This window comes from Petaurus breviceps, unplaced genomic scaffold (genome assembly GCF_028583685.1).
Source record: "Petaurus breviceps papuanus isolate PSGF00001 unplaced genomic scaffold, PetGlider_PUasm1.0 470, whole genome shotgun sequence".
Lineage (NCBI taxonomy): Eukaryota > Metazoa > Chordata > Mammalia > Diprotodontia > Petauridae > Petaurus > Petaurus breviceps.
The window spans coordinates 1,264,731-1,272,442 of record NW_027186350.1 but is presented as its reverse complement, the minus strand read 5'-3'; the positions used below and the strand labels follow the sequence as shown (position 1 = coordinate 1,272,442).

Here is a 7,712-nt window from a genome sequence, read left to right as displayed (position 1 = left end):
TAAATATTTATAAAAATATAAACTTCTCTGATTGGAAGAAGAGGACATAGTATACTTATATAATCCTATTTTAGATAAAGAAATTGAACAAGCCATAAATGAGCTCCCTAAGAAAAAGTCTCCAGGACTAAATGGATTTCCAAGTAAATTCTACTACACATTTAAGGAACAGTTAATCTCAATACTATATAAAGTATTTGGAAAGAAAAATAAATAAAGAAATCCTATCAAATTTTTTCTATGACACAAATATGATGTTGATACCTTAACTGGGGAGATTAAAAAGAGAAAAAGATAACCAATTTCCTTAATGAATATAGATGAAAAATACTAGCAATGGCAATTACAGCAACATCAATTTTGTACAAACAAAACTAATGCAGCTAATTTAACAGGAAAATGGGAAACTGGGGGAAATTTACAGCAAATTTCTCTGATAAAGACCTCATTTCTCAAATATATTGGAAGCAAAGTCAATTTTATAAAAATATGATTCATTCTTCAAAAAATGGTCAAAGGATATGATCAGGCAGTTTTTAGAAGAAGAAATCAAAGCTATCAATAGTCCCATAAAAATTCTCTAATCACTATTGATTAGAGAAATACAAATTTAAAAACTTTGAGATGCCACATCATATCTATCAGATTGGCTAACATGACAGAAAAGGAGAAAATGATAAATGTTAGGGGGGATATGTAAAAATAGGAACACTACTGTGCTGTTAGTTAAGTTATTAACTGGTCCAAACAATTTGGAATTATGGCCAAAGGGCTATGAACTGTGCATACCCTTTGATCAACCAGTACCACTACTAAGTCTATATCTGAAAGAGATAAAAGAAAAGTGGAAAGGACCTATTTGTACAAAAATATTTATAGCAGCTTTTTTTTGGTGTGTGATGGCAAAGAATTGGAAATCAAAGACATATTCATCAACTGGGAAATGGTGAACAAATTGTGGTATATGATTGTGATAGAGTACTATTGTGTTATAAGAAATAAGCAGGAAGATTTCAGAAAAATCTGGGAAGACTTGTATGAAGTGATTCAAAGGAGTACATTGTATGTCATAACAGCAATATTGTAAGACCAACCAACTGTGAAAGACAACTATTCTGATCAAGACAATGATCCAAAACATTTCCTTGAAGATCTTCAGTGATGGGGAATTAAATCCCTCTGAAAGCAGGACATTCTACTATTTGTTAGGAAGGTTTTTCTTTATCCTGAGTTCAGGTATGTCCCTCTGCCACTTACATTCATTGTCCCTGAGAGCCAAACGGAACAAGTCTAAATCCCCTTCCATGTCTTAACCTTTCATATACTTAGAGGTTGCTGTCATGCATGTCTTCTCTTTTCAAACTGAACATCTCCAATTCATTCAACTGGTCTTGCATGCTTTGGTTCCCTCAGTATCTGGTCATTTTTCTCTGGACACTCTGAGCTGAACACAGGACTCCAAAATACCTATTTTATTCTGTACATTATCTGTTTATTACTACAGCTTAAGATCATATTGATTTGCAGTGCTGTCATGTCATATTGCTTAAGTGTTTTGAAGTTACAGTGTACTGAAAGCCCAAGATATTTAAATTTTTTTCTTTTGGAGGAGGAAATGCAGGGCAATTGGGGTTAAGTGATTTGCCCAAGGTCATGTGGCTAGTAAGTGTTAAGTGTCTGAGGCCAAATTTGAACGCAGGTCCTCTTGACTCCAGGGCTGGTGCTCTATTCACTGGACCACCTAGTCACCCCCAAGATATTTTTTATATGAGTTTTAGTCTAGTCTTCCATCCTTTTTCCATTCTGTATTTTTCAGTTGATTAAAAAATCCCTCAAATGTTGGACTTTATGTATTTCCCTATTAAGTTTCGTTTTATCCAATTCATCTCAGTTTTCTAATCTCTCCCAGGTCTATCATCCAACATGTTAGCTGTCCCTCCCAGCTTTTTGTCCTTCCATGAATCTGATAAGCAAGTCAGCTTGTGTTCCTCCAAGTCATTGTTGAAGACAGTGAGCAGAATAGGGACATAATCTGGGATAGATATCCTTATGTTTGTTTAATTGGACTGTTTAATGGACAGAAATACCCTCCTCCTATCTTAATGCCTGAATAACTTACCCTTCCCTCCTCTATTCCCATTAAGTTTTGCTGCTTCAGGCTTTTAAGAAATCAAAGAAAGTAAAGCTGTCCCTCTGCTACTTCCACCTATCTGTCCTAGTTCTGACATCTGGAACCAAGAAGATGATAGTTCCTCATCATACCCTACACATGCCAGTGTCACAGCTAGAGTTTCCTATGACTACTAAATGACCCAGTTCAGTGCTGGGGACCAGGTGCTGTTAATCAAGAATTTATCCCTACGTTGTGATACACACCACCCAATACCAGAGGGCATTCTGTGGTGACTCCCAATCTCTTTTGACTTTCAGAGAGCCTCTCTTAGATCTTCAATTTTGTTGGAAACAGGTTGGTACCCTCAATGTAGGGTTTATTTATATTTATATAGTACCCAATAGAGTTGTATGACTTCATGCCTCCATCCTACCAAAAATGTTCCCTTTCATATTATTTACCACTGTTCCAAATTACCAAACTCTTTGCATATTTAGAGTAAATGTTTAACTGAAGTAATAAAAGGAAACAAGTTTTGGTAATGGATTATACATACTTTGACACCATGAACCTTAACATCCAAACTCCAAGCAACTTCTCCTCTCAACCCCACAAGCTTGGCATTATTGTTACACACACATACACACACACACACACACACACACACACACACACACGGATTTTTGGAGACCTACTTGCCTCCATACCCCAGAATATACATCAACTGGTCTGTTCTCAGAGAAACTCAGCTCAAAGCATCATCTGATCCTATTCTCTCTGACTTTAGTACATAGAGATCCTTCTTTCTTGGTTCTACTGCATTCACTTCTTACAATTTGATCTGCCTAATGCTCACCAGTAAAATCTTAGCAAAAGATCCATAGTCTGCTGGCTTCATTGCAGATGACTCTATATGTCTCTCTTCCTCTCTATTCATCTTCAAAAGTCCCTATAACTTTCCCACCTCCATGTCACAACCCTTTGTTTTTCTGTCTCCTAAAGCACATTGCATCTCAGAATGCACACTGGCAGACAAAGCTATCTCATTATGTCAGCATCCTGGTAAGTTCCTGACACACTACTTAGCTTATTCTTGTATTATTCCCCCCTTCCCTCCCCCGTCCCCTGTTTCCTTCACCCTAGGTTACATCATAGATTTAAGACTGGCAGAGACCACAGAGGTTGCATGTGTCAAGTCCTGAAATAAATCAAAGCCATGGGTTGAGGAATAAAGCATCTTTAATTGAGATAATAGGGTAGCAAATCTGATACCCTGGTAGATGTCCAGTGGATTTCCCAAACTAGAGGCCCATGGAAAAGTCTTTTATGCATTTAGGAGGGAAGGAGGAGGAGGCAGCATGAGGTAGCAAGGCCTGGTCACAGGGTAGCAAGGTCTGAGATTCCAGCCACCCCTGGCAATCTGAGCAAAGAGAACTACTTTACTCTGGCTGTTCTATCCTTGATGCCATGAATTCCAGTGGAAGGGGGCAAGGACATCAAAGGCCTAGATCCAACGTGAGCCAAGTTCCCCTACAAGGCAAAATCTCAAGATGGGACCTAAAGTCTGACTCAGCTCATTCTAATCTCATTATTTTAAGGGTATGAATGTAAGGATATTATTGGAATTCTGAAATTGTCAGGATATAAGAGATTGCAGCACTCTATTTCAGTTGGTATTAATAATTTTTAGAACAATTTAGAATTTTGTCATTCCCCCCTCTGACTCTGAGAAGGTGGAGTCTTCTCAATGGATTGCTAACCGGGTATGACATTCAATAGTAGGGGAAGGGGAAGGGGAAGGAGATTGATTGATGCATTGAAAGGAGCTTCTTGGGGGCAGTCCCCAGCAAGCAAACAGGCATTGCACATAACAGAGGAGCATAGGGAAGAAGTAAAAAGGGAAGGGTCCACTTCACTGCAAGAAAAAAGGGGATCCATCTCCTAATGCAGTCCTTTGGTTTAGGTGGGGTCTCAGAGTAGCTTCTAGTGACTTCTCTGGTTCAGGTGATCTGCAGATCTTTTTTTTTTTTTAAGATCTCTTGAAAATAGATCTTATTAGAATTCAAATTTGCTTTGTTGATAACCAAGTCAGGTAGTGAGAGCTTAAATCTAATAGGAACATCAGATTAGAAATTCTAGACCAGAGAATACATATTTTTTCATATTCTTTGCTGTTCCTATCAAGTTCTAACCAGATATTTGGACATTGCCAACAACAGGTTAAAACGAGAATCTAAAAAGAATCTATGATGTGTCAGCTACTGAATTTCCATTCTCTGGCTTCAGCCAGAAGAAGTTGCAGAGTAAAAAGAAAAAAGAAAAAGAAAAAGAATCTCTAAGGGTTTGATTTGTAGAATGCATACTTTAGTTATGAATTTGATATTTGCCAATATAGTTATGTAGGTGAAGGCTAAAAGCTGTCTTTTAAATTGGTATAGACTCTACCATTATTTAATTTCTGGTGTTCATCTATATCATTCTTCACCTCAGATTCAAGTTCCATAAAAGGAAGGAACTTCAGTTTATCACCTATATTTTTGCCTTGTGATGTGGTTAGTAAATTGTCATATTGATATATTTAGGAAATTCAAATACAAACTGAAAAATCAGAAAATTCTGAACCCAATTCTTTTATTTGACACAATTATCTGATCTTATTATTAATTTTTTAAATTTAATCTTAATTTAAATTCTCACCATAAATAAAATCTTATTATTAAATTCTCACTAAAACCAAAATCTACTCATTCCCCTCTCAGAAGAATGAGATTCAGCCCTTGGCAGCTTGGGATCTCCCGGGACAATTGGCGCAAGCGCGGCACGACCGGGGGCAGCGCCAGCCCTGCCACAAGAAGCCCAAGTACGAGCTGGGCCAGCCGCCTGCCAACACCAAGATCGGCCCCCGCCGCATCCACACCCTGCGAGTGCGCAGAGGCAACAAGAAGTACCGGGCGCTGAGGCTGGACCTGGGGCTCCGAGTGCTGCACCCGCAAGCCCGCCAGACGAGGATCATTGACGTGGTCCACGACTCCTCCAACAACGAGCTGGTCCCGACCCAGACTTTGGTGAAGAGCTGCCTCGTGACCCTCGATAGCACCCCGGACCGCCAGCTGGGCCGCCCTTGGGCCGGAAGAAGGGAGCGAAGCTGGCTCCTGAGGAGGAAGGAATTTTAAATAACAAGCGGTCAAAGAAGATCCAGAAGAAATACGGGAAGCGGAAGAACACCAAGATCAGCAAGCTTCTGGAGGAACAGCTTTTTGGTTTGCTTTTTGTTTTTTTGCCATTTTGGAGGGCAATTGGGGTTAAGTAACTTGCCCAAGGTCACACGGCTAGTTTGTGTGTGTGTGTGTGTGTGTGTGTGTGTTAAGTGTTTGAGGCCGGAACCGAACTCGGGTCCTCCTGACTCTGGGCTGGCGCTTTGCTCACTGCACCACCTAGCCGCTCCTGGAGGAATGGTGCTAGCAGGGCAAGCTCCTTACCTGCAACGCATCAAGGTCAGGCCAGTATGGCTGAGTGTCACACAGCTACATGCTGGAGGGCAAAAAGCTTGAGTTCTACCTAAGAAAGATCAAAGCCCTCAAGGGCAAATAAACTCTAACTTGGACATTGTCTAATGGAATAAATCCCCAGATTATTAAAAAAAAAAAAGAATAATGAGATTCAGCTAATGAACAGAACATTTTTATTCTAAGCCCTTTAATCCCCTAATGCTGAAGCTGTTAGATCTTGTGTTGACTGTTTCCACAGTACTCAAATTGTTTCTTCCTGGCTGCTTGTAATATTTTCTCCTTGACCTGGGAACTCTGGAGTTTGACTGTAATATTCCTAGGAGTTTTCTTTTGGGGATCTTTTTCAAGAGATGATCAGTGGATTCCTTCAATTTCTATTTTACCTTCTGGTTCTAGAATATCAGGGCAATTTTCCTAGATAATTTCTTTCTTTCTTTTTTTTTTTTGCTTTTTGGAGGGGGAAGGTAGGCAATTGGGGTTAAGTGAGTTGCCCAAGGTCACATGGCTAGTTTTGTGTTAAGTGTCTGAGGCTGGATTTGAACTCAGGTCCTCCTGACTTCAGGGCTGGTACTCTTTTTACTGCTCCACCTAGCAGACCCCTTTTGCTAATTTCTAATTAGATACTGAGTCAGGAGGGTTGTGATGCCTTCTGACTCTGAGAAGCAGATTTATACTCTGAGATGGTATTTTGCTTTTGGGGGATTGCTTAGCAGAAGGATCTTGTGATTCCCTGGTTGAGATTTTGAATATGTTCAGAGCTCCCCAACTGCTTAGATGTATGTAAAGGCTCTCTCGATCCAGGGATGTATATAAAGGGTATAGTTGATTCAGACAGTCAGAGCCCTGTTAGTCTTTATTAATCTGCTTGCATTTTCTTAGTATTTTCTCTTAAGTCTAGGGTGTTGACTTTTCCCTTGCACTAGTAAATATAATTTAAAGAGATCGTTGATCACTTAAACAGCTATCTTTCCTAGTAAAGCAAATCTAAGAACCTATTTTAGCAGCCATCCTGGGTATACCAGTGTGGTTGTCGTTACAGTACCCAATCCTTCTTACATGTTTTGAAATATTTAAAGACTTTATCTTATATACAAATATATAACTAGCAACAGATATATGACAACACTAAATATCCATCTACTTAGTTGATTAGAATATAGAAAGGACTAAAATTTTAGACCAAAAAGTGTGAATCTTATAATGCATCATATTATAGAAGTTCAGATGTGTTCCAGTATTAGCGTACAAAATAAAGATATAATATTGTGTTCATACTGAATCTGATATGATTATAGAAATTTGTCCTAAAAGAACAATAGGGACATAGCTAAACAATAAAGGAAAAATGTTCCCTTATCTCGATGTCAGTTACAGGCTAGAGTCATATAGCTAGGCAATAGCATTGAGCCATTAAATGATGGGACATTTTCATACTGGGGAAATAGAGTCAGGACAATCTACCTCAGCCCATGCGAAGGGTCATTCTCCTAACCTTCCCCATGAGAAGAACCTGTAGTTCATGAATGTCAACCCCACAGAGTTTCTGGCATCATCAACCTAATAACATTCCTTGATGATCATACCTGGAATCAGACTCAGAACAGAATCCAATAATCAAGGCTTTGGGTAGATTTGGTTTTCAAGGATTACATAACCTTGATAACAAGTATTAACTATAATCTCACATTGATAACAGTGACATTCATCATAGAAAAAATCAAAACTCATCTTGCCTTAGTTAGAAAGATTTGCTATGAAAAGAAGAAGCAGGAACATTAATTTAATACATCAGTATTGTTTCTAAAGGTCTATGCCCAAGGCTTGGAATGACTATAAGCAGTCAAGTATATGAAGTCAGGTAAGCAGATGCCTTTTATGGGAAAATGAATTAAGAGAATCCAACCTTAGCCTTCTTAAAGTCACTCTCCTAACCTTATTCCCAGGGACAGAAAGATATTCACTGGCCTTAAATCTCAAATATCACTCCTACTAGGCTGCTGGCATTTTTCTTGAAGCCTCATTCAAGGTTGATCCAAAGACACAGAAAAACCTAAGAATGAAACACAAAAAGAATCCCAAAAAGTTTTCAC

General features: G+C 38.9%; 1 pseudogene; it reads left to right on the top strand.

Annotated features, from left to right (window-relative positions):
* The first annotated feature begins 4,876 nt into the window (after nucleotides 1-4,876).
* On the top strand, nucleotides 4,877-5,423 carry LOC138171901 (small ribosomal subunit protein eS8 pseudogene; annotated as a pseudogene).
* Nucleotides 5,424-7,712: the final 2,289 nt, after the last annotated feature.